Below are 27444 nucleotides of genomic sequence, written 5' to 3' on the forward strand. Positions count from 1 at the left end.
GATTAATTCCAGGGTTTCGATTGTTTCCACAAATCCATATTGTTCTCTGTCCCGCTCTGCTGCTACCCATTCACGCAAATATGGGCACATTTATTCATCACTTATTCGTCTATCCATGCTTTCAACAAATCATATGGCCTTCATGCTTTAATTCACCTATTTACTCAACCAGATACACCATCCATCAATCTGTCCATTCTCTCAATCACCCATTCATCCGTTCATGCACTTACTTATCCATCCATGTGCTTAGTTACTCTTTCACTCATTTAAGCATGTGTTCTGAATAGTCCAACACAATATATTTTATGTATAGGGAAGGAGGGGGCAGGAATGTACTCCACTCCCCTCACCTCCATGTGCCACCCCCGGACCTGACTAGCCTTCCCGCCTCTTTAAATATATTAATTTATTTTTGCTGTAGATGTTATTTGTATACAACATCCATAGTGCCTTATGACAGGTTGAAAGCTCTCATGGTAATGGAGGTTGGATTCAGTATTGGAACAAGAAATAATCAATCACAGTTTTCCAAACTAACCATGGAGCAGCAAATCACTAAGGTTGTTACATGCTATTTCGGCCTGCTAAAATGTTTGAGAAAGACTCTATGGCTCATACCTCCTGAATACCAAAAAGCAATTATGCAGGTCTTGGTAATCTCTAGGCTAGATTATGGCAATATGCTATATTTGGGTGCTAAGGCTGACCTAAAGTTCGAGCTACAGAGATACTATGAGCTACAAGAGACCTTTTCCTGGAAGGACCCAGCTGACCAGTGGCAACTAGACCGTGTTGGAGCGCAGGTTAGATACACCCTGCTGTTGGACTCTGCCTGCACCCTGTGAGTCTCTAAGCGCCTCCTGTGAAGTCCTGGATCCTTTAGAAGGGTACTCCCATGGTGGATTGAGACTTTAAAGACTAGTTATAAGTTATAATTTTTGACCAGAACAGACAAGGTTGGTGTATCTAACCTGTGCTCCAACACGGTCAACCTCAAACTGTGCCTAGTTCTTGGTCTACTGCATTCAGTGACTATCATTAGCGCTTTGTGCTTTTCAACGCTATTTCTACTTAAAACGTTAAAAATTCATTTTGGTTTAATTTTGTTCATTACATTTTACTCTATGTTTTTAATTTGGTTTGGGATTTTTATTGTTTTGCATTTTGACTTTACTACTGTTTTGGTACTGCATAAATACTTTACACATTGACCTTAGGTCAAGCCTGTCTGCTCTGTGCCATAGCTACCAGGGATTTGAGCTCAGATTAATTTAGTGACTTTGAGGGTTGGGAATATTCCTTAAATTGGGTAGTTACCAACAACAAATAATAATCTAATTTCATACAGAAACCAAGAGGTCACTGTCAACTTGAATATCTGTCTGCATAGTGGTCTCTGGCAGAATTGAATCTCCCTGTGATAGTGACATTGAAAATCCTTACTATTTATGCTCCTAGAGTCTAAATGTATGTCGACATCACAAGGCCAACACATTTTGATTGATACAGCCTAGCACGCTATGTTCATACTGTTCACTCTCTTCAGAAATGCTTTGCTAGAACTATTATTTGTGTATGTAAGCACATCTCACATCGGGTGTCAGTGCAGTGCCAACAGATTTACAGTAATTTGATGATTCTGCCATCATTTAAATGTTTTTTTTTTATTTAACTGAATTAAATTAGGGTTTATGATTGCCTAACAATATAGGTCTGGCTGCAATTTATTGTATGTATCTCTGTCTTTTGTAAGGGAGACATAAATTGTGCCTAGCAGTCTTTGCAATGGTTTACATGTAAAACACTGCCTCTTTCATACAAATATTGTGCAATAGGTAATCTAAACACAAGTCGGCCAATATGTACCAGGTGGATGAAGAATGCCGCCAACACTCTCTTCAGGTTAATCCCTGCAGCTCAAGTTGTTGTTAACAGCACATCAGAAAACTGTCTTTGTTGAAAATGATATACATCTGCAGTGAGCTCCACATAACTCCATACTACATAAAGCCCACTGGTTGCTAACGTCAAGTAAGAAATAAATGGTACTGTTGAACAGTAAAAAATGTATTCTGTTAAGTTAGCCTCTACTCCTCTTCCATTTTGTCTACTAGCCCCCATTTTTGTGTTTCTGCGGGGACTTTCATAAAGTCAGAAGTTATGTGTTTACTGAAAGCTGGTTGTGCTGATAATACTTACGTGCCAGAATAGAGGCCCTGCCGTGCCGAAAGGCCCAGAGCACGCAGATGTTCCTATCTACAAGCCCACCAATGCCTTTACCCACCCTTGCCTATCTACAAAGATGACGTGGGTAGGGGTTTATCAGGATTCAACAGTTCAGCATGTAAGCATTATACAAAGGGGTTGTGTAAGCATTATGTAACAATGACAAAGTGGTTTCAATGTGTTTCACAAGGCACTGAAAAGTATAAATGCCATGTCTGAACTTGTACTTGCTAGCCCACTCCCTCCGGCACTTGCAGTGTCTGAGCGATGAGACTCATCTCATGAGATATAATAAACCTGTAATTTGTTCCACTCCAGTGTTGATCCTCATTTATTGAACCCGTAGACTAAAGGGTGTCCCTGCAATAGTGAGACTGATAGGAATCTCGCTTCTACAGTAGGAAACAGGTGACAAAGAAATGCTGTGATAACTTACCAGTAATAACATTACTCTGAGTCCGTCTCTCGCCATGCTGACTCACATAATGAGGCCCCTGTGCCTCCAATCACACCTTTCCAACTCATAAAATTCTCTCCCCTCCTCCATACCTCCCGTTCCATACTAAGCCCAAACACCACATAGTTTGACTGGGCTGAAAAAGGGCGGGACGGAGGGCTGAAGTCAGCTCTGCGAGAGATGGACTCAGATGCTATTACCGGTATGTAATCGCAGCATTACGCCTTCGTCCCTCACGCCGTGCTAACTCACATAGTGAAATTTACCCAGTGCTTAATTTGTAAAAAGATAAGGGCCGGGGCTCTCATCAGGAGGTCACCACAGCTTGCACTACATATCTCCCTTGCCAGCGCTGCCAATAGCAATACCTACACAACTCTTAACCATCAGACTGCTACAAGTGTGGCAATTCATACTGTTTGAGGCCCCCAATGTTATAAGAATGATTTGGGTGGTAGGTTTTAGTAGGTTGCAAGTTACATTGAATTAGTAAGCAACAGCTGTTCTGCTCATCTTTAAATTACAAAAAAACAGCGCCACCATATGGTAGCTGTCAAATGCCGGTGTCGGCAATAAAGTTCTGGTGCCGAGCACCAGAAACCACTGGCTCAAATTATGCACGGAATTTACCCAAGGCAACAAATGGACCAGAACAACACAGAATGCAAACATCAGTTTAATCCAAAGGCAAAAAAATGTTTACAATACAGAAGCAAGCACCTGGGAACCCAACAAATCCGGGTCCTCGGGACCCTGGACCGCCCTATAATGAGACGCTGAAGTGGAAGGAACATCCCAGGTGGCATCCGACAGATCTCCTGCAAAGAAGCCCCATGCACCTCAGCCATAAACGCAGACATACCCCTAGTAGACCTCCCGTGGGTCCCAAGAGGAGAAGACAGACCAAACTGCTTGTGGGCCAACAAAATCACAGACTTGATTCACCTGCTCAAGGTCTGAGTCAAAGGCTTAGCCCCCTTCCGGGCAAGATCAAAGATGACAAACAAACAGGAAGAGACCTGGAACCCCTTCAACCAGTACAGGTAAATCAGAACAGCCCTACGCACATCCAGCGAATGAAGAGCCATTTCCTCAGGGGGTGAGGGTCCGTAATAAACACCGGAAGAATAACTTCCTGTTGACGATGGAACAAAAATGTTACCTTGGGTACAAAACCCGGCCCCAAACGAAGAACAAGCCTGTCTTCGAGCACACGAAAGAAAGGAGACAAACAAGACAATGAGCCCAACTCTCCCACATGTGACTGCTATCAGAAAAAACACCTTTAAAGTCAGAAAATAGAACCCCACAGGCTCCAGCGGCTCAAAAGGGGATAATGCAGAGCCTGCAACAACATGGTAAATCCCAAGACGGACACACCACCTGAGGAACCACATGGAGATTTGAAACCCCCTGAAAAATCCTGGAAACCAGACCTTGATCGCCCACCAGCCATGGAGCCCGCAAAGCCTTAATCGCTTTCCACTGCACCTTAGGAGTGGTAGAGCTCAGACCCAGCTGGAAACCATCCTGGAGAAAATCCAGCACCTGAGGCAGAGAAACAGACAGAGGCAGCAACTGCAGCGTGGCACACCAACCTTGAATTGACTTCCAGTGCCTAGCATAAGAAGACAGTTAGACAACCGTCTGGATGCCTGCAGAGAAGAAGAAACAGAAGCTGAGAGACCCTGCAACATAAACCCTCCATGTCAACGGCCAAGCCGTCAACTTGAGCCACGCCAGGGTGGCACCCCGGAGCTACAAAAACCTCAAGGAAGACAGAACCAGCGGAAACCTCCATACCAGACCCAACTTCATCTCCATCAATAGAGGAAATCAGACAGAGTGGGGCCATGCAGGAGCCACTAGAGAAACATGAGCCTTCTCCGTTCGAACCATAAATCTCTAGATCAAAGGAAATGGAGGGAAAGCAAACAGCAGGCCCACTGGCCACACACGTCAGGGCATCCACCCCTGAAGCCGACATCCCCCTCCCCGGGGAAAAGAACCGGGAAGAAGCGCATTGCCAGGGCTCGCAGATAGGCCCACCTTGGCAAACAACAGGGGAGAAAGACAAAAGCCCTGAGAGGCCGGAATCTCCTTGCTCAAGTGATCTTTCTGACAATTCAGAACCCCCTGCATAAACACAGCCCTCAACGAACCCACATTGAACTGAGCCCAGAGGAACAGATAATCAGAAGTTGCAGACAATTACTGAGCCCTTGTCCCCCCTGAATTTTGATGTATGATTTGGCCGTCATATTGTCAGTCTGGACAACAACAGCCCTCTCCTGCAGAAGAGGAGAAAAATGAAGGAAAAATGAAGGAGAGCCTGCCATATTGCCTCCAACTCTCTCCAGTTGGAAGAACGGGAACCCGACCAGCCCCCCCCCAGCCACTCTTGATGGCATCCGTTATTTAGATGATCGGCTCCTGATCCCTCAAGGAGACCCCCTTCAGGATGTTGGAGGCCATGAGCTACCACCTCAGTTCTTTGCGGATCACCTGCCACACAGTAAGAAGACAAGTCAAATCCTGCACATTGGGCACCCAGCAGCCCAGAATGAATCTCATAAAAATATTGAGGTGCCACTGAGCCCAGGGTACTAAAAACACCATGGAAGCCAGATCGCCCTGCACCCTCATCCAAAGGGAAACTGGCTGAGTTGGAGCAGAAAGCAGGGTCAGCAGATGAGAATGAATCTTTTGAACCGGGCATCCGGCAGGGTGACCACGCCCAGGTCCGTCCGAAATGGGTCTCCAATTAAGATGCGATCCTGAGAGGGAACCAGCTGGGACTTCTTGGCATTTACTAAGAACCTATGAGCCTGACAGGAGATCCAGAACCCACTGAACATGTGAACGATTCAGGGAAAGAGAAGCCCCCTTGACCAAACATTCGTCGAGAAGATTGCACTCCCCTGGAGATAAAGAATCGCCATCAGAGGGGCCAACACCTTGGTAAATACAAGAGGAGCAGACTTTAGACAAAAAGGCAACACCTGGAATTGGTAATGCGCTGCCCCCAATGCAAACCTCAGAAACTGATGATGGCTCAGATGCATGGGAACATGGAAGTACGAATCCTGCAGATCGATGGTAGCTAAGTAATCCCCCAGAGCCACCAAGGGAAGGAGCTACTGGAGAGACAGCTTCTTGAACTGAATGGTCGCCACCCAACGATTGAGAAGCTTCAAACCCAAGACTGGCTGAAAATCCCGGCATCTTCTGCACAAGGAACAGGATCGAGTACAACCCCTGGCCAACTGATCCAACGGCACCAGGCGGATTGCACGTTTCTCCACCAAGGATCTGATCCCTTCCAAAAGTGCCACTGTCTTGGCAGGAGGCCTGCTTACTTGGAGGAAGTGAGACGAACTCTTTAAGATAGCCTTTCCGAACTATATTCCTCACCCACATGTCGGTGACGGACAGCATCCATGCAGGAAGGAATGCCGCTCTCCGAGCACCCACTGAAGAGAGGCCGTGGGGGATCCATAGTCCACAGGAGAAATGCGTCCTTTTACAACTCAACCAACATATAGAGGAATTCCACCGCCAGGACACCTTCTAGTGAGGATTCAGGAAAAGCTGTAGCACAGAAACTGCTTTGCTCAATATCTCGGATGATATTCGCAGATCCCTGGATGAAGGTGATGCATGCCTCCTAATGCTACTTTACTTATCTGCAGCTTTTGACACTGTAAATCACCCAGCATTAATCAAGACACTCAAGACCTGCAGGGGTATCAATGGCATAGTCCTTAGTTAGTTCACATCGTACCTGCAACATTGCTCACAACAAATAAAAATCAACAACTGTTTATCAAAACCAATACTAGTTCCACATGGTGTGCTCCAAGGCTCAATTCTCTCCCCGTCCCTTTTCAGTCTCTTCATGGAGCCCCTTACTGTTATCCTGAACAAAGATGGGGTCAAATATCAACTTTATGCCGATGACACTCAACTTTACTACAATATTAAATCACAGAGTGACATCATACATCTGAACAAAACACTAATCAAGATACAAACTTGGCTTAACACCAACCACTTAAAGTTGAATACAAACCCCAAAATTTGAACTACTACTTTTCTCACTGAAAAACAACCCTCTACCAATACTAGATTGGCTCACAAACCTGGACGCCCCAAACTGTTCTCTTACACTATCCAACTCCGTAAAGTCCTTGGGCATCACTCTGGACCAAAACTTGTCATTGAAGGACCAAATCAACAACTCTGCCACAGTAGCGATGTACACTCTTAAACATCTCAAGAAAATCAAACCTTTTATTCTGCCTGATGATTTTAAGACGGTAGCGCAGTAACTAGTCCTCTCAAAATTGGATTATGCAACGTCATCCTCACAGGAACTCCGAAATCCCAGCTTGCCCCCCTTAAAACAGTTCTCAACACAGCTGCCCGGCTACTAAGAGGTTTTAAAAGATTTGAGCACATCGCGACCGACCTCAAGAACCTCCATTGGCTTCCCATCGAAGGACGATGTATCTACAAAACTGCTTGAATTAAACATAAAGCCCTTCACACTAACAACCAAACTACCTTGGTTCCAAACTTTCCAAAGCAGGAAGAGTTAGGGCTGTGAGAAGCACCAACTCACTCATTCCTCCCAAACTGGAAAAGAAAGCCTCCCAAACTCGCTCATTCACTAGAAATGCCCCTAGGATCTGGAACTCACTCCCTAGAGATCTCCGCTGCAACCATATTTTTCATGCTTCAAATGGGACCTTAAATCCCTACTGCTAAACAAAGTATTTAATACTCAAACAATCTGAGTTGTGTTCCCAAAGGTCACACCCAATCCTTCCAGACCCTTAAAGAGGTCATTTGATTGCATAAGCTTCTTTATGTCATTCTCGCCATTAACATGTGCTGTGCTAATCGTCCTCATATTGTAACTACCATGACTGCACAAAGCTTTTCTTGGTCTATATAGAAGTATACTGAACGATCTTGCATTATATGTAAAGCGCTCTGATACCGTCGGGTCTAGCTAGTGCTATATAAAACCTATAAATAAATAATAGGAGCGCTGACTGGATGCCCGGCCTTGAGAGCGACATCCTGATGTTTTGCCTTCCGGGGCTGAAACCTCTTCCTGCAAAAGGCATAAGAACGGTTCTCCTTGGAAGGGAAATCTCGGCTCTCATGAGCCTCCAAGCAATTCCAAGCCTTAGATGTCTTGCCAGAGGAGGACCTGAAGGACCAAGTGTTCTTCTTGTCCTTAAAACGATTTTTGGATCAGACCATCCTATCGTTCTCTAAACAGCTTGCCCCCTTTAACAGGAAGCTTAAGAAATAAAGCCTTCTCTGTCAGATCCATCTTCCAGTCTCTCAAACACAGGTTGAGCCCAGCCATGATAAGCGCAGAGGAAGCCGCCTTGACATCAGCCGACACATCTGCCAGGAACTTATCATGTTGCTCCATGTGAACCAGAACATCAGACATATTGGCACCCCCTGCATGGCCTCTGCCAATGCCTCAAAGTCCTTAACTAATGACTGTGCAGCCAACGCCCCATACAAATGCAGCCCGAAGCATCAGGTTGGAAGCCGAGAAAGATTTCTTATGGCCACCATCCACCTTGCAGTCAACATGATCAGACGGCAGGCAGTCATCCGGATTCAAAGAAGAACGGCCAATGAGAGGAACCAGGATGGACTCCACCTTGACAGAATGCGGTAACAGTTTATCCCCATCCTCCAATATGTATGATTTTTGGAGGAACTGATAGAGATCAGGGTGCATATAATATCCCTACTTCCACAGATAGAGTAATCTCACAGTTACACGCACATACATTCTTCATACACTAGGGCCCATTTCACTAACATACGCTCAAATACTCTACTAGCAATAACCTGTGGAAAGAAAAACTCCTAGACACCCTGCATCTATATCGGGGTCGATAAGATCTGGTTATTGAGACTGCCCTTAAACATAATCTAAACAATCTATACAATAATAATCAAAATAGGATACTCAATAATTGACAAGAAATAAGAACCAACACCATATTCAAAGTTATATTGCTTTATCTAAAATTAGTCAAAGAAAATCAATCAGAATAAATCATTTTTCTCATAGTTACCTATTCTAGCTAAACGTCAGAACGGGTCAGGACAAGTCTCTCGGTAAAGTCTCTCAAGACGAAGTCCTCTCAGCAACGATCCTCACCAACGCAGATTCGGAATGTGGCAAAAAGCAAATGGCAAGTGGCAAAGCCCTCTCTAGGCTAACAATTCTTATAGCAAGTCGAACAAAGAAAAACATAATTTGTAATAACTTCTTCCGTCAATCCTCTGAGCAAAGCGAGAAGGAAAGGATGTAGCATCGCTACATTTAAAAATCTCCGCTCAGGAAAAATCACAAAATAAACATAACGGAACAGGAACCAAAAAATACATTTGTATCGTGTAATTCCACGTCTCCTCGGCAATGAGATCACAGTTCAGAGTCTTTCTTTAAAGCTCCTTTGTTTCCCAAAGCTGCCAAGGACGCTTCATTTCACTTGGAGATCGCCCAAAACTGCTGCTGTCCTCACGGAAAATTTCAATCAAGCAAAGCAAGGACTGTGGTCAGCTGACTTCAGGACCATATTCAGCAAGGCTCTCTCTCGTCACGAATTTTACTCGAGGCCAGGCTTTTCGTATCGGCCATCTTTATTTAGGCCACAATAGGCCACAATAGACCATCTTAATTAAAAGAGACAAAAACAACGTTACCACAGCATAGTGATTGAACAGTGTTAACCCCACTAATACCCTTATGTGTATGCAATTATCTAGCTCTTGCAACATAGAAAAGCATTAATTCGAAAAGCGTTTCGTGCTTAAAAATAAACAGCACTCAGCAACGTTTAAACATGAAAACATGCACATTATTGTTAAATAGCACATTTATGCATCCCCACGTGTAATTCTCTCTTGTTAAAACAAACGAGTTGATTAGTAAGTATAAACACTTACACAAGACAAATAATTAATAATTAATAATTAGTAAATTAATATAACAAATAGACATACCAGAGCTTCAAAACCCAGTCATTTTCAAACTGAAAACTCTGCTCTAGCAATCCCCCCTTTGGTGATTTTATCACCAAATAAACCCCCCCCAAAAAAAAAATTAGTGAAAATTTAGTCCCATTTTAGGAGAAATCGGAAATGTCTTTTTCTCATTACACAACACTACACACCAGTCACTCTTTCATCATCCCTCTTTGTTTCCAAATAAACACTCTCCCTCAATTCTTCTAATTCAATTTCTTGTGGTTCTCTTTTCAACCTTTTGTTTTTCTTCTCTTTATTCAGTTTCTTCTTCCCTCCCCTGTTTTTACAACACACACACACTAATCTCAGTATCAATAAAGCAATAATTATGCAAGTTAAAGGAAACAATATTCTACCTATAATAGTACTACCTATTTTTGCAATAAAATCTTTAACAGCTATCACTTTATTAGCTATTTTAGTCCATAAACTCTCAGCTTCAAGTGGTACTAATTCTTCATGCAAATCAGTAATATTTTTGATATAGACCTTCAGGTCTTTGCTTTCATCTGGAATGTAAGTGCAACAATGTTGAACTTTCAGCATTCCGCAAACTCCACCCTCCTTGGCCAATAAAATATCAAGGGCAAGTCGATTTTGCATTGACATGGCACGTACGGCACTTAATTCCGTATTCACTAAAAGAAACCCCCCAGCGGTATTTGTCGATAAGCGATCCACCACTGTTGACAGTTTCCGAATTCCATAAGCATTTAAAGAAATTCCCACTGCTGGAATTAAAACCCCAAAAATATCACCCACAATTTCAGACCAGGTTTCTCTCTTGAAACGCATTAGTAAATTAATATGTTCTACATCTGTTATTTTATCTATATGAAAAATCTTTGGAAAGACCAAACCCACATAACACGTGCCATACCAATGGTCAGGCAACTTGTAATAAGCCTTATTCCCACAAACATAATACACTCCTGGGAAAACTGTATCTTCTCCACCTCTGAAACCCCAACCTGTTGCAATGAAGTATGTATCATGGCACTCACTAGTCCCAACAAAATATGTATCATATTGGGATTTCCTTCTTGTAATGCATAGTTTACCCTTTTGTGGTACATCTAGAGCTAAAGTTGGACTAGCCCCATTTCTCAATTCTTTTCCCATCTCAATGTCCCAAATTGTTTCACTCACTTCATATTTCCCTGCTTTCTCATACATGTTCAATCTCCTTTCCTCTACCATATCCAGGAAAGCTTTTTCCTCTTCTTTCAGACTGCAAGTTAAATTATTCTTAAAAATGTAATCTAATGTTAATCCTTTTTCTTCAATAAAAATTTCACCAAAAGTGTTAGCTTCTTTAGCTGGATTCAGCTCTTTGTTCATTGGCAAATGTCCAAAAATACTATCTCTGTTAGACATCTTATAATCTACTTTCCCTAACAAATAAAAAACACTACTTAATATACTACATGAAATACCATATGTAGCTGGCAAATGATGATAAGTAACACCCTCTGAAACGGATGCAGGTAATTGCATACAAACGTAGCAATCCCTTACTTCCATTGTTTTCACATATTCGTACAACAGCTTCGAAAAAACATTACTAGAAAAATTATTAATTGACCTATCTTTGTGTATGTAAGTATTACTAATTCTATTCAAAACTATTTTTTGCGAATTCTTCTCTATATCTGTCATATTTTCTGTATGCATCTCAAATGTAACTTTAAAAGTAACTAATAAAACTAAAATTCCCCATAGTAGCATTAATAATCCAGTACAGCAGCAGCACATTCTACACCATCTTTTAAAGAAGGCACATCTACTTTGATTATCCTCTATGTTAGCCATTTTATTACTTTGACCTTGTCTTTTGACTTAGCCTCTACTACTCCACTACTGTTATGCTTTGGATTACTTCAGACAACTGAATTTCAGACTTTCTCTTTTCACTTTTCCTCCAAGTGATTTTTCAGTTCACTCAATTTGGATATTCATCAGTTTTCACTCCTTCTTCTTCAGCAACATCAAATTGTATCAGATCATCAACAACATCTTGTGCATCTGACTCTTCTCCAATGTCAGTCAGAATAACTTTTAAGATTCCTTCTTTTTCCTCAACCACTTTTCTCAAGATCCCCTCCGGATTATCTCGAGTCACTGTTTCTTCTTCTCCTTCTTCAGACAGTGCCACATAAGACCATTCCGGTGATCTGTACTTTTGGTTGGGTCTTCTTATTCTTTTTATTTCCTCAGGTTCTCCTGATTCTTCTTGCTCCTTTCTTTTCACTTCATTTTGACTCGATACTTCATTCACTTGTTCAGCATTTGATGTATTCGTTCTTATTACTCTGTATCTCAATCTCTTTACTCTGTTATTAGGCCAACGATCTCCTTTTATCACCTTCTTCGGCCTAATTTCTTTATTGTTTCTTTCTCCAATCCAAGTTCTCTTTCTCAGAACTCGACCCTCTGTTTATTCATTCTCATTCTCATCCAATTCTGTTTCAAGTGCCTTCTGTTTTCGTTTTCTAGCAGTTTTCTTTTCCTCCACAGTTTCTTTCACCACTATTTGAGACTTCCCTACTCCTGTCCCTCCTCGGGTCTCCGACACGCAATCTTCTTGCTGTCTACTTGTCCCTTCACCTAGCTTATTAGAAGAGTTCCCTACACCTCCTCGGGGGTCTTCCGCAATCTGTCCCTCTCTATCTTCTTCTGACCCTGCTTCTTCAAGTATAATCTCAAGTGGTTCTTCAGTCTCCTCCTCTTCTGATTCAGGAGTAATCTCTGTGGAATTGCTCTTTTCTTTTCTTTTTTCTTCACTGCTTTTTGAAACTTCCGGCTCTCTTACAGAATCTGATCTCCTTTCTGAGACTCCCAATGGTTCTCTTGGAGTTTTTTCTGCTTCTTTTCTCACTGGTTCTGGGTCTTCATCATCACTGGAATCTGATTCTTCAAAATACTCTTTACCAGTTCCCTCTTTTGGGTTTGGAACTCTCAGAGTATGACTCGCATGCACCCAGTTTTTCACACCAGCACACTTCACTGCAGTTGTCGTTGTTAGAATAACTTGTCTCGGTCTTCCCCACCTTGGAACTAAGCAATTTCTTCTTCTGTGCACCTTAATCCTCACCCAGTCTCCTGGACTCAGATCATGAGCTTGCTTCTTCTCAAGTGTGGTAGCTTCTTCTCCAACCTGGTGAAACACAGAATGAACTGCGTCAGCCAGGCCTTTACAGTAATCCAAAATCATGTCATCAGTTATTGTCATCAACTTATTGACAGGTACAAATGCATGGCGCATTGCGCGTCCCATGATTATCTTGTCCGGACTTAAACCAGTAGTTCTATCTGGAGTAGATCTAATAGTCATTAGCACTAGAGGCAAGACGTCCGGCCATTTCATGCCAGTGGCTAAGCACATTTTTCCAATCCTATTCTTGATTGTGCCGTTTATCTGCTCAACCACACCAGAAGCCTCTGGTCTGTATGCACAATGTAGCTTCTGCTGTATGCTCAATGCTTCACAAATCAAACTCATGAGTTCATTATAGAAGTGTCCACCTCTATCAGACTCAATCGTCACTGGAAACCCGTACCTAGGAATCAACTCCCTTAACAGTAATTTTGCCACTGTCACTCCATCATTTCTCCTAGTCGGATAGGCCTCAACCCATCTTGAAAACAAACAGACTACAACTAGTACATATCTCAGTCTGTTCACTTGGGGCATTTCAATGAAATCAATCTGCATTCTTGTAAAAGGACCTCCTTCTCTGCCTATTGTTCCCAGACTCACCACTGTCTTTTTCCCAGTGTTAAATTGCTGACAAATCAAACACCTTTGACAAATGCTTTCTGCAATTGTCCTGAACTTTGCATTGTACCAGGTCTGCTTGAACGACCTTATCATCGCATCCCTCCCCAAATGTCCCTGGCCATGATACATCCTTGCCATTGACGACAAAATGGAGTTGGGCATTACTGGTCTGCCATCCCTGTAGACCCAAACATGATCTTTTTCTCTTGGGGCACATCCTGCCTTAATCCAATCTTTTTTCTCTTCCTCTCCTGCCTCATCCTGCAACTGCTTCACTTCATCCCATGTCTCTAAGGCATTAGTAAACATCACAGAGCAAAAAGACATTTCCCCCTCTCTTTCCCTATTAATTGACTGATTCGATTTTGCACAGTATTGAGCAATGTCATTTGCATACCGGTTTCCAACCGTGATAAAATCATCCCCTTGTCCATGGGCAGCACACTTTACAACTGCTAACTCTTTAGGCAGCTGTATCGCCTCAAGTAATTTCCCAATTGCTTCAGCATTCTTTATTGGAGTTCCACTCGATGTCAAGAAACCTCTTTGTAGCCAAAGCTGGCCAAAATCATGCACCACTCCAAATCCATACTGACTATGAGTCATCACAGTCGTCCTCAAATCTTTCCCAATTTCACAAGCTCTTGTCAATGCCACCAATTCAGCAACCTGTGCAGATTTCACTCCTTTCAATGCTGATGCTTCCATAACCTCTGAAACTTTGCATACCGCATATGCTGCACATAGCACACCATCATCATTTCTCAGGCATGAACCATCCACAAACAACATATGATCACTCTCATGTAAGGGAAGATCCCTTATGTCTGGTCTCGGTTTTGTACAGTACTCAAGCACATCCAAACAATCATGATCATCTTCTGTTTTCACACCCACATTTTCAATATCCGGCAAAAGTGTCGCTGGATTCACATTTACACATCTCTCAAGAGTCACATTTGATGCTCCTAGAATCACTTTCTCATATTTAGTCAACCGACTATGTGACATGTACTGAGTTCTGCTTCTTGTCAAAAGAATTGCCACATTGTGAGGTACGAATACCCTTACAGGATATCCCATTATGATTCCCTCATTCTGTTCCAGACTCCTGCATGTTGCAGCCACAGATTTCAGACAACCTGGTAAACCCACAGCTACAGGGTCAAGTGTCGATGAGAAGTACGCAATAGGCCTTCTCAGTAATCCATGCTTCTGAATTAACACTGAAAGTGCACATCCATTTCTCTCACTGCAGTACAATTCAAACTCCTTTTCGTAATCAGGCATACCCAAAGCTGGAGCTTCACACATTTTATTTTTAAGCTCTTCAAATGCTGCCATTTGTTCCCCATATAGTTCCAATGGGTCTGTCATCTCACTTTTTGTCAGTTTAATCAGTGGCTTTGCTATCAGCGAAAAATTAATTATCCACTGACGACAATAACCCAACATCCCCAGAAACATCCTCACTTCTCTCTGGGTCTTTGGAGCTTTCATTTCCCTGATGATTCTGATTCTGTCATCAGTCACTTTTCTCAGACCTTTTTCAATATTATGTCCAAGATAATGCACCTCTTTCTTGCAGAATTGCAATTTGGCTGGAGATACCTTTAACCCTCCATCTGCCAGATGATTCAGTAAAGCTATGGTATCTACTTCACAAGCTTCTCGTGTCTTTGATGCCACAAGTAGGTCATCAATATATTGCACTAGTATTGAACTTTCAGGCATGATCAAACTCTCCAACTATTTTTTCAACAACTGATTAAATATCGAAGGACTCTCTGTATACCCCTGTGGGATTCGACACCATGCTAAAATACGCTGGCCAAACCTAAATGCAAAAATCGGCTGGCTGTCATGATGCAATGGAATTGAAAAGAACGCATGACACAAATCAATCACTGTATACCACTCAGCATCATGTGGAATCTGATACAGGATCACTGATGGATTTGGCACAATAGGACAACATGCCACCACAATTTGATTAACTTTTCTCAGATCCTGTACGATCCTAAATTTCCCATTAGGCTTCTTTAGCCCCATTATCGGTGAATTACACGGACTATTCAGTAGTTCTCTCAGGACTCCCTGCTGAATCATTTTCTCAATTATAGGAGTTATTCCCTCAATTTTTTCTGGTGGCATTTTGTACTGAGGAATGTTAGGATATGTAATTCCCTCTTTCACTGCAATTTTCACTGGATCTACATTATTCATCAATCCCACATCCTCTCCAGTAAAATCCCAAACTGTCCTTTTCACTGTGTCCCTCAGCTCTCGAGGCAAATCCTCTGGATCAAACACAGCAAATGCACCAATTAACTCACTTTCCCTGTTTTCTAGAGTCACTCGGTACAAAACATCCTCATCTGGTGTTTCAAAAGCTATTCCATCCGGTGTACAGAAAATTGTGCAATTCATCTTGCATAACAGATCCCTACCTAACAGGTTCACTGGACTCGTGTCACAGACAATAAATCTATGCATGTCTGAAAATTTCCCTATCTGTACTCTTACTGGTTCCGTAAGACGTGTTCTGATTTGTGTATTGGCTACACCAACTACTTGGATTGCTTCATCCGAGAGAGGAAGATTTCTAATATCTGTTGACCTGACAGTTGATCTTGTCGCACCTGTGTCTACTAAAAAAGTAACACCTTCTTCATTTATTTTCCCATCCACAAATGGTCCTGCCTGGTCTATTTCTAGAGTTGCACCAAGTATGCACTCTTCCTCCTCTCTTCGGCACCGTCAATAATCACTCTCAGACTCACTCCCTTCATTCTTTAACAAGTACTGTTGTACCTGATTAGAACGCCTTGGTTTGTTTACCTGCTCATCATTGTAGAATCCCGAATCCTGATTATACTTTTGTGCTCCTCTATTCTGCGGCAAGGGCGGTTTTGGCTCTTGACTCTGCTGTCTCACAACTTTCTGCTGTTGCTGCTGTTGATTATTCCCCTCGTTCTGCACCTGTTGATTCAAGGTTTTACCCTCATTATTCACTAATGGTGGATTTGTACAATCATTCCTCCAATGTCCCAATTGGCCACAGTTGTGACAAGGAAACTTTTTTTTCGCTTCCTCAAGATTCCCCTTTCCTTTCCCTGCATATCTAGGTCTATTCCCTGCATTATTTCCTGGATTATTCGCCTGTTCCATCAACTGTGCTTCCTGTCTTTCTGCAACTTTCACTTGTGCCCACATTGCTTTCTCTTTCAGCTTTCTTTGTTTTGCTTCAATTTCATCACTGAAGTATTTAGCATGTCTCAGAATTTCATCTATTTTCTTACTCTGCCAATCCACTGTATGTTCACGAATTCTCTCCCCAATTTCAGGTCTGAGACCATATACAAATCTGTATACAAAATGACTCAAATCTTTGTCACCCAGGTGTTCATCTCCACTGAATTGTTTAAACGCCAGTATCAGCCTCTCGTAAAAAGCATGAACTGATTCTTTTGCTTCCTGTTGTGTTCTATCTATTTTTACCCAATCTGTCTCTTTTGCAGGTACTTTACTCTTCAGGTATACCATCACCTGATCATACTTCCTCATTACCTCTGGATCTGGTGCTCCTGTTCTTGGATCTCTTGGATATTCCTCAGTAGGCCAACTCACAACTATTTTACACTCCGTCCACAAATCTGCTGGAACAATTATATCAAACAGACTATTCAGGTCAATCCACAGCACTTTTGACAATTTCACAAACCTATCTACCGGCCTATACCACTCGACGGGCTTTTCTCTCAATCGAGGAAAATCATTCGTAAATGATAAAATATCCTGTCTGGTCCATGGAACATGTACATATCCTCCTCCAGGTATTTCTCTCATAGGATAATTATCCACTGATTTCTCTTTTTCTCTCACTGGAAAAGCTGAATAAGTTGTTCTATCTTCAGATTCCTCTCTTTTCTTATACCACCTATCCTTCCATTTTTCTACATCTCCCCATCTTCGCAATAATGCAACCATTTCTTTAATCTGTCCTGTTCTACCAGTTGCATTCAAATTTTCAATGTCCTTTTCTGAAAAATCCATCCTGTAGGTTTTTTGCAAAGCTTTAACCTTATCAATGTCAACTCCCTGCTCATTCGCTATTGCTCTTAACCTGTCATGTGTATTTCTCGCTCTCCAGGTAATATTTTTGCACATGAACATTAATTCACCATCATGATGACTTTTAAGAATTTCTGTTGGAACTGTCCCTGTAACAAGCTCTTCTAATTCTACCCGTAACCTAGCCACATCAATTGCTTGTGAATCTTTATCCTTTTTCTGAAGAACTTTCATCCAATCATTCAAATCTTCAGCTGTTATTGCAGTAGTTTTCCTCACTGGAACCACTCTCTTTTGCGGTTCTAAAATTGGCATCCCTGAACAACTAGCTTCACTAGAATCTAATATTTCACTACATGTATCATGTCTGGATTGTCTCAGGTCACTAATTTCTGTCCTTTTTCCTGAATCTCCTGAAGGACCAACTGAACGTATCAAATTATTCCCAACATATGGAATCACTAAACCATTTTCACCTATTCTCTGCTTGTCAAACACAGGCATAACCGGACCTATTGTTACAGGCACCGTAACAGCTTCTAGATTTTTCGTTAACTCCCTAATCTTTTCAGTTAGCTCTGTTGTAGTTCTAGCTAATTCTCTTGCATTTTCATCACCACTTCGATTTACTTTCTCCCTGAAAGAATTACCATTTCTTGATTCAGATGTCACATTTTCTGTCTCAATGATACAAACTGTATCTCTTATTGGAGAAACAACTGGTGTACTCTCTTCTGGTTCTGGTCTATATGGAGGTGGTCTTTTGTAAATCATGTCATTCAAGACTTCATCTTCATATTCATTAACTCCATATCTTCTCATTTCTGACTCAGGAACCCTCTCTGCTCCTTCTTCAACTGTTCTCATTGGATATAATCCCTCTGACATACTAGCATCTCGCCACCTTTTCATTCGATCATGATGAGTCTCACGATCATGTCTCCTCCCAAACATGTACCTGTACTGTCCTCCAGATCTCTGTTTTTCTCGCTCATGTACTTCCTCTTCCCATTCCAGTAAAGCCTCAAACTGTGTAGGTCTTGGTCTCGGGTCAAGACATAACATCTTTTCCCGTAAATTTCTCAACACGGCCAAATTAAATGAACCATGTTCTGGAAATGCTAGAACACCATCCTCTTTAGTATACCTAACCCAATTCTCCAACCATATACAGGTATGATACCCATATCTTGCAGCCATGTAGGATGCAGGTGTTTTCGGTGGAGGTAACAATTCACCCTCTCTCGTCTTAACATCTTTATCCTTGTTAAACCACTTTTTAATTTTTCCAAAGAATGTTTTCTTCTTTTTCTCTTCTTGGTAATACATTTTAGTTTTTACCAAAGCTCTCTACTCTTTTCCGTATTATAAATATACAATACAGATTTTCAACCAATAATAGCGCGACTCACACTAACGCACCAATCCTGGAGCGTCTACGTCACTAGAATAGCTCTTCCAATCCTTGCGCGGCTCACACCAACGCACCAATCCCAGCGCGAACACTATTCTGATCTATTATCCAATCAGAGCGCGGTCTTCCTGACGTCAGCAGTCGCTGCAGTCGCTTGTCTCCTGTCTCCTGTCACTCGTCTACCCCTCCTTTACAAAATCTTTTCAGTAGACTTCGTGTCAAAATTTCTACAAAATCTATTAGTTACAACATATAAACATCTCCATTGTCTGCTTCGCTAACCACAGAATAGTAAAAGAAATCTATTTCACAAGAACCTCTCGTTGACACAGTAGCACTTCCCTCTACTCTGCCCTTCTAACATACATTCATTAACTGTTTCCTCTAGGACTTATCCAAAGAGTCTTACAATCAACTAAATGTATATGCATTCACGCACATTCATGCAAGAAAATATAGTACATACACACAGAATCCTGCTTCCCGAGAACAGCAAACAATCTGCTCCACTACAGAATTATAACACACATTAACCAAGCAGTTTACCCTGCCCAGTTCCTCTAACAAGCTCAGAGAATACCTATTACTCCTCCCGCGATAAGCTTTAATGGCAAACCTTACGGATCCCTGGGACTTAAGACCAGAGTTTCACAGATAACCTTCACTATCATACACACTCCTTATATACCAGAAATATATTCTAATAGTAACATACAATAATGTCACTGATTCCGAATCCAGACAATGTGAATTTTCCTGCATACATACAGGACCAACAATCCCGTCTTTCCCGAGAGCAGCATATACTTCCCTCTGCCCTACTACGGAACTGCTACCAGCTTCCAAATTCCAGAAGCACTACATATAACTCAACATGACAACTTCAACATATAGTATTAGTACATATACCAACATCAATAATCAACAATCAATATGTAATCTAATCAGATCAAGACAATCATCAATAACCATCCTCTGCTACCAGGAAATTGATAGAGATCAGGGTGCATATAATATCCCTACTTCCACAGATAGAGTAATCTCACAGTTACACGCACATACATTCTTCATACACTAGGGCCCATTTCACTAACATACGCTCAAATACTCTACTAGAAATAACCTGTGGAAAGAAAAACTCCTAGACACCCTGCATCTATATCGGGGTCGATAAGATCTGGTTATTGAGACTGCCCTTAAACATAATCTAAACAATCTATACAATAATAATCAAAATAGGATACTCAATAATTGACAAGAAATAAGAACCAACACCATATTCAAAGTTATATTGCTTTATCTAAAATTAGTCAAAGAAAATCAATCAGAATAAATCATTTTTCTCATAGTTACCTATTCTAACTAAACGTCAGAACGGGTCAGGACAAGTCTCTCGGTAAAGTCTCTCAAGACGAAGTCCTCTCAGCAACGATCCTCACCAACTCAGATTCGGAACGCGGCAAAAAGCAAATGGCAAGTGGCAAAGCCCTCTCTAGGCTAACAATTCTTATAGCAAGTCGAACAAAGAAAAACATAATTTGTAATAACTTCTTCCGTCAATCCTCTGAGCAAAGCGAGAAGGAAAGGATGTAGCATCGCTACATTTAAAAATCTCCGCTCAGGAAAAATCACAAAATAAACATAACGGAACAGGAACCAAAAAATACATTTGTATCGTGTAATTCCACGTCTCCTCGGCAATGAGATCACAGTTCAGAGTCTTTCTTTAAAGCTCCTTTGTTTCCCAAAGCTGCCAAGGACGCTTCATTTCACTTGGAGATCGCCCAAAACTGCTGCTGTCCTCACGGAAAATTTCAATCAAGCAAAGCAAGGACTGTGGTCAGCTGACTTCAGGACCATATTCAGCAAGGCTCTCTCTCGTCACGAATTTTACTCGAGGCCAGGCTTTTCGTATCGGCCATCTTTATTTAGGCCACAATAGGCCACAATAGACCATCTTAATTAAAAGAGACAAAAACAACGTTACCACAGCATAGTGATTGAACAGTGTTAACCCCACTAATACCCTTATGTGTATGCAATTATCTAGCTCTTGCAACATAGAAAAGCATTAATTCGAAAAGCGTTTCGTGCTTAAAAATAAACAGCACTCAGCAACGTTTAAACATGAAAACATGCACATTATTGTTAAATAGCACATTTATGCATCCCCACGTGTAATTCTCTCTTGTTAAAACAAACGAGTTGATTAGTAAGTATAAACACTTACACAAGACAAATAATTAATAATTAATAATTAGTAAATTAATATAACAAATAAACATACCAGAGCTTCAAAACCCAGTCATTTTCAAACTGAAAACTCTGCTCTAGCAGAACCACTTAACTTGGCAATGTTCGGGCTACTCCCAGGACCTGAAAATCGCTTCCTTGATTTTCAGATGCAAATGCAGACCCAGAGCCAAAGGCTTAGCAAACTGCGGGAACAGAAATTCATCAGTTCCCTCCACCGAAGGCAACTCCAGAACCAGATTGTCTCTAATATGGTCCAGAATGTCTGACAGCTCATCCCGGGAGATGAACTTCCCACCAGGTACCACATGTCTCTCAGGAGAAGACATCTCAGAGTCAGTAGAGTCCACATCATCATCATGCTGGGCAGAAGGATGCCTAGCCTTTGCTGGGCAGAAGGATGCCAAGCCTTATGTTTGGCAGACAGGGCTCTGGTGACAGCAGCATCAATCATAGCCTGAACGTCCAGGTCCGTCAGGGATACCGAAGCCCCAGATAGGACAATACCAGAACCCCTTTCTGGGACATCAAAACGGGAACCACTGTTCTCTGAAACCAAGAAAAGAGACCTTCTCTTCCTTGCCCCAGGCTTCTCCATGGTATTCACCAACTAAACAGACCTCCAGAAATCACAGAAGATATAGGACTCCTGAAGTCCCTCCCTAGGGGCGAGAACCAGTAAAAATACAACACGCATGTACTGACCACTCACACGTCCACAAAAAGCCTGGAGCCAATCCCGAGCACACCAGGCCCCTAGAAAGAACAAGCCAAAAACCTTCACGTTGTGAACCCGCAAGCCCTGCCACAGTGCCAGAGGCCCGCCTTGCCAGAAGTTCCAGGGGCGGGCCCTGCAAGAAAGCAGCACTCCCAGGAGACACCATCTCCCAAGCAACACCCTAGCCGGCCGGAGGAAAGTACCTGCAGACCTCCAGCCTGGCCATAGGAAAGAGAAGCCAGCAAGAGCACCGCCCACCACACCACAGGCAGCCTGACCATCGCACTCACCTGAAGTGCGCCATCACGCCTCTCGGCTAAACGCTGCATGGCGAAATCTGGTCCTTGCAAGCTCCCTAACTGTGCTGGCCAGGATGGAGCCGCAGTGAAACGCTGGAGAATGCGCACCACGCTTGCCCATAGATGTGTAATGGACACAAAAAAGGAAGAGGAGCTATGGAGGGTTTTTTCAGTTGGAAAGGTGTGTGATTGGGGGCACGGGGTCCTCACTAGGCCAGAGGGAGGAAGAGGTAAAGGTAGTCTATAGAAAATGTGTGCATCGCGGAGATATCCAAGCTTCAAATGACAAGTCAGTAACAATGCGCTGCCAGATCTCAACTGAAGCACGAGCATAACAGAACACAAATTCCTGATGACGTCAGAACCTAAGACAACGTAAACAAAGAATACATTATACTATAAAAACTAAACGGGTGGCAGAAACCGAGTTCATGGAGTTCAAAAAGTGTACCTTATCCAGGATTATAAAACACCTTGACACGACTGCTTAAGGAATAACGATGTTCTCTAGATGACGGACTGCCTGGCCGAGTTTCCTGTGCTGTTAATAGAAGTTCCCTACATTTGTTATTATTTTACTTTTGCTTTTCTCTGCTGTTTGTAATGTTTTTGGGGGAAGTGGCGTCGGTCATGTCACCGTGGCTTTATAGCTGGCCAGGCCTTAGGGGTCGGAATGATCCCTCCCTACTAGACTCGGCAGATGGTCGTGGTTGCCTGGGCAACCGGCATACAAAGGCCTGGGGAGTCAGAGAGTCCGTCCAGAAGACCGGAGGAACCAGCAGCGGCGGCCGGGTGAGGAGATGAGGGCGGAGCAGAGCTCGGGACCCAGAGCACCGGGTCCACCTCACCCGCCCCAGGGCACTGGACGGACCTGGGAGAGTCGGGACTGCGGCGCAGGTGAGCGCAGCGAGTCGCGGAAGAGGGTGGGCAGCCAGCCAGGCGTTGAGGACAGGACCGGAGCAGCAGGGTTTGGGCAAGAGCGCAAGGCAGGAAGAGACACGTGTCTCCGCTTCCGCCCAGGGCATCCTATTGTCAGGGGCACTTAGGGGAGGAGTGCAAGAAAAGTTCATATTTCAGTTTTTGAAAAAGAAGGGAAATAATGTCCAGCGGCAAAGGAAATGAACTGTTTGAAGCACACTGGCGATGGGTTAATTGGGATGCCCAAAGTTGCCGGGCACATGTGAACAAGTAATGAATTGATAATGCACCGGCGGAGGCAGGAATGATATACATGTAATGCACGTTGCGACGAGGAGCACCTCTAATTTAGAGAAACAATTAAGGTCTTCAGGATATATGAATTTAAATACAGTATTTAGGTACAAGCGCGTCGTATAGACCAAAACATTACATTTCTTAGGGTCCCTAGTATTCTTCACGGAGTTCATCAGTAGGCTACTTGGCCCCACCTTCCCCATAACTAGATTCCGCATGCGTCAGAATACTTTACCTTAGTGACCCCTCGTTACTAACTCGCCCCAAGTGGGCTCTTTAATAAAGCCCTTTAACATATATATCATTTATCGCTCTGCGATCCCAATATATAAACTTAAATATCATTTTTGTCTGGTATTTTGTGTGTGTGTGTATATATATATATATATGTTTTGCAGTTTTATACAGAGCGAAGACCTACAGGTATTGGAGCTCTTTGCATGAGCACCAGTTACGTCACATAAGGGCACATTCATTTTTGTTTTTGGTATGCACGTGGAGATTAAGTGATTTGCCCAGAATCATAGGATGTTCAGCCAACGCCGAGGCTTGAAGGTTCCCCAGCTCTAAAGTCAGCAGCTGCGACCCTTGCCACTGATTTGTAAAATGCCCCAACTTTTAAAGATCTGTTCCAAGATTTCACATTAACCTCTGGGTCACCTTGGATGCATCAATGAGCGGGTATCTTTAATATATCAACCCCTTAACTGCTGAGACGTTTCCACTGCAGTGCTGAGCCCTTTTTTTGTATATATTTGAGGTATTTTGCACTTTACCTCTACTGACAGTGCTTAGTTTGTAGAAAATGAAGAGCCAGGGCTCTTCTTAAGCAGCCACTGAGGCCTCCATCATGTCATTGCTTCTGCCAGTGCTGCCAATAACCTCACCACCACAGCTGCTAATCATCACACTCCTGCAAGTGTTGACATGGGTGGCACTTATTAGTATTTTTTATGTTTACTGAATTAATTAATAACTGTTGTTGTGCTCATCTATAAATTAGACCGTGCCACCATGTGGCAGACTGTCATAAGTGCCAATATTGACAATAACGTGCCGAGCACCGGAAACCACTGGCTCAAATTAAGCACTGCACCTCCATATTTTTTTCTCCACATACGGTATAAACAACAAATGTTTGTACTTTTTGCCAACATCCTTGGGATTCTAAAGGTAACCGGGGTTTGTAGATTCCCTTAGAGCAAATTTATTTACTTATTTTTAAGTTTTATACAGCACTAGCTAGACCCAAAGGTATCAGAGTGCTTTACATAAAAAGAAGAAATAGTATATGTAGCTTTACATAGGATGCATAAAATGAGAAGTCGACAATGTAGCTCTGCTCGACAAATAGATTCAAGAGCAAGCCTAATATAGAGATGAAGAGAGTCGATAAGCAGGAAAGGTGTGATTACAGTATGAGGATTGGTTTAGGACAGCATAAATTGAAGAAGTGACTAACATTATGCAGCTGAAACCAACAAATAACCAACTGTCACAAATGGTCAAGTCGTAGAGAGTGTGAGCTATTGAGGCCTGGTTCGGATGGCGAGCACGTTAACTGAGACAATAGCCAAAATGTATCTACATTTTTTTTTTGGTTAAAAGTGTGAAAAACGTGCTGTGCAATAAAGTGTTATTTCCTCCTAAAAATAGAATCAACTAAAGGTTTGCTGTGCTAAGATCTCAATCTTCGCACATTTCAGGAACAAGTTTATTAAAAACAGATTTTTTTTTACTATAGTTATGGCGTTTTTCTAAGAGGTAGCCCATTTTTAGGTCGAGCATTCAAGACCTCTTGTATATACTTTAGTATATACTTATATGTGCATGTACTTTGTGGGCTCTGGAGATCAACCCTAGGACTTGTCTGCTTCCGCTTAGCGACTTTTTTTTTTTCTCTTTTCAACTGCTTCTATTTAACTGTCTTGATAGAAAACGACCAGTAGAGGTCAGTAAAGTACCAGCATTGCTTTCTGCTTGTTCAACTGCCTCTATTTAACTGTCTTGATAGAAAACGACCAGTAGAGGTCAGTAAAATACCAGAATTGCTTTCTGCTGAGGGACTTTCTTTTTTATAATTTTTCTGGAAACTGCCTCTATTTAACTTTCTTGATAGAAAACGACCAGGAGAGGTCAGTAAAATACCAGAATCACTTTAGCATTCTCTAGATTCCAGTCCATAGAAATTGTCTTCCACGAGCACCGCTAGACAATAATATCCTTTTCAATCTGTGATATAACCACAGAAGGCCCTGATTTTATATTAAAAACAGAGCTTTGGACTATACCATTTCCCGCTGAAAGGCAATATTTCTCTCTATGTGTTCCCAGACCTGGCGTGTCACACAGTTTGGTGCTTACTTTCTCACCATTTTAAAGAACAGTAGATGTTTCAGCACCCAGGCTAATGTGTGGGATAGCTAAATACATATAAGGTCCCAAAGGCGAGTCCGATTGCATTGCAAATGCTTGTTCATAATTTTTGTGCTTTCAATCTACTTGCAGTTTATGGTAGAAACAGTTGTGAAACCCAAGGATTGTGTGGGAAAGCTACATATTTCTGAAAAGTAGACAAATGTCTGAATTTAGCAAGGGGTCATTTGTGTAGATGCCTTAAGATTTTCCTGAAACCATTCAAATAAAATAATAATGAAAATGATTAGGAAAAAATAGCCATTTGTGACAACGTTTTCATCAGTAATTTCGTGTCACGATGGCCGATTTAGGAAATCAATATACGTAATGTTCGTTAGAGCCTTCTGGATGCAGGGATATGTAGGGTTTGTAGGTTCTCCGAGAACACAAGGTACATAAGACCAGTAGCTGAGCTGCACCTTACAAAGATTTTCTTTTAATCTGTACTGAGTACACAGCAACTCATATATTAAAAAAAGTGAAAAATGGGTATAAAGAAAAACCTATGTAATTCTGAAATTCATAAAAGACTGAGTTTAGGAGCAGTAGTTATTTATACACCTTTAAGTTTGTAGGTACCTATACTATCATGTCACGCAGAGAGCATTACTAGCTAGTCCCTCCTGCTTCACTCCATTATATAATGAGGCCCCTGAGCCTCGTAGACACAACTCCTACCAATATAAAAACCGCCTACTACACCTCCTGTTCTTTTGTGTCTGTAGACATGGTAAAGCAAGTGTGATGTGTTTGCTCCAGCAAGGCTTTATTTGTTTGGTGGTTGTGACAGCTACTTCCTTTTCACGTCACAGTACCGTTGTGCCGCATGTTTGTGTTGGTCCTGGTGAGATGCGGGCTATTATTCATGAAGTGCGTTTTCTGGGTCCTGGGGATGTCTGCACACATGTTTTTACCCGGCCGGAGGTCCATTGAAGGTTCTCCAGCTGCACATGGCTCAGCGGCTGCATAGCAGAGCATGCGGCCCTGGTGCAGTTTTCTAGTGAGCCTGGTGTGCATTTGTTGCACTGCAGCACCTCTCTATTACCGTTTGCGGCGCAGCAGAAAAAGGAGGCACGGTTTTGGCATATCCCAGGCTGATGGGCGCCTGTGGAGGATGCGAAGGGGCGGATGAATGTATCAATGATATATGTGTTAATCTGGCCTACCCCTGTGTTACCACGCTTCCACGTTGTCTGCCTAGTGTGTGGGGTGATGTACACCTGTGTATGTGTAGAGGTCTAGCAAACACAATAAGATGATGGACTTAGGGCAACCATGGCAAACACAACAAGATGATTAATGGAGTTGCTGATACTGTTCACACACTCGCCTTCAGTTTGTGATGGACTATTCCTATGGGGAGGAGGGTCAAGACTGATTGTCATATCGCTGAGTTCACACTGGGATGGCATGGTTGAGCAAAGGAACAATTAATTTAATCTAGATCTCTTGACTGGGGGTGAGTGTTTGAAAAGTTTCAGCACTCCGTCCATCATTGAGAGAAAGTGCCCT

The 27444-nt window shown here is 42.4% G+C and overlaps 1 protein-coding gene across 3 annotated transcripts in view; it reads left to right on the forward strand.

The window, feature by feature from the left end:
- The window catches only part of AGBL3 (AGBL carboxypeptidase 3), a 616174-nt gene that overhangs the window by 25663 nt on the left and 563067 nt on the right, over window positions 1–27444 (forward strand). For 2 of the 3 annotated variants that reach the window (XM_085651965.1, XM_085651967.1), the window contains exon 1: window positions 23043–23196. The exons of the other annotated variant lie outside the window; for it this stretch is intronic. The gene's annotated coding sequence lies outside the window, so the exon portion shown is untranslated. Of the gene's footprint in view, window positions 1–23042; window positions 23197–27444 lie in introns of those variants that run through there. 3 annotated transcript variants of the gene reach the window in all.

The sequence above is a fragment of the Triturus cristatus genome, chromosome 4_1, assembly GCF_964204655.1.
Source record: "Triturus cristatus chromosome 4_1, aTriCri1.1, whole genome shotgun sequence".
NCBI classification, from domain to species: domain Eukaryota; kingdom Metazoa; phylum Chordata; class Amphibia; order Caudata; family Salamandridae; genus Triturus; species Triturus cristatus.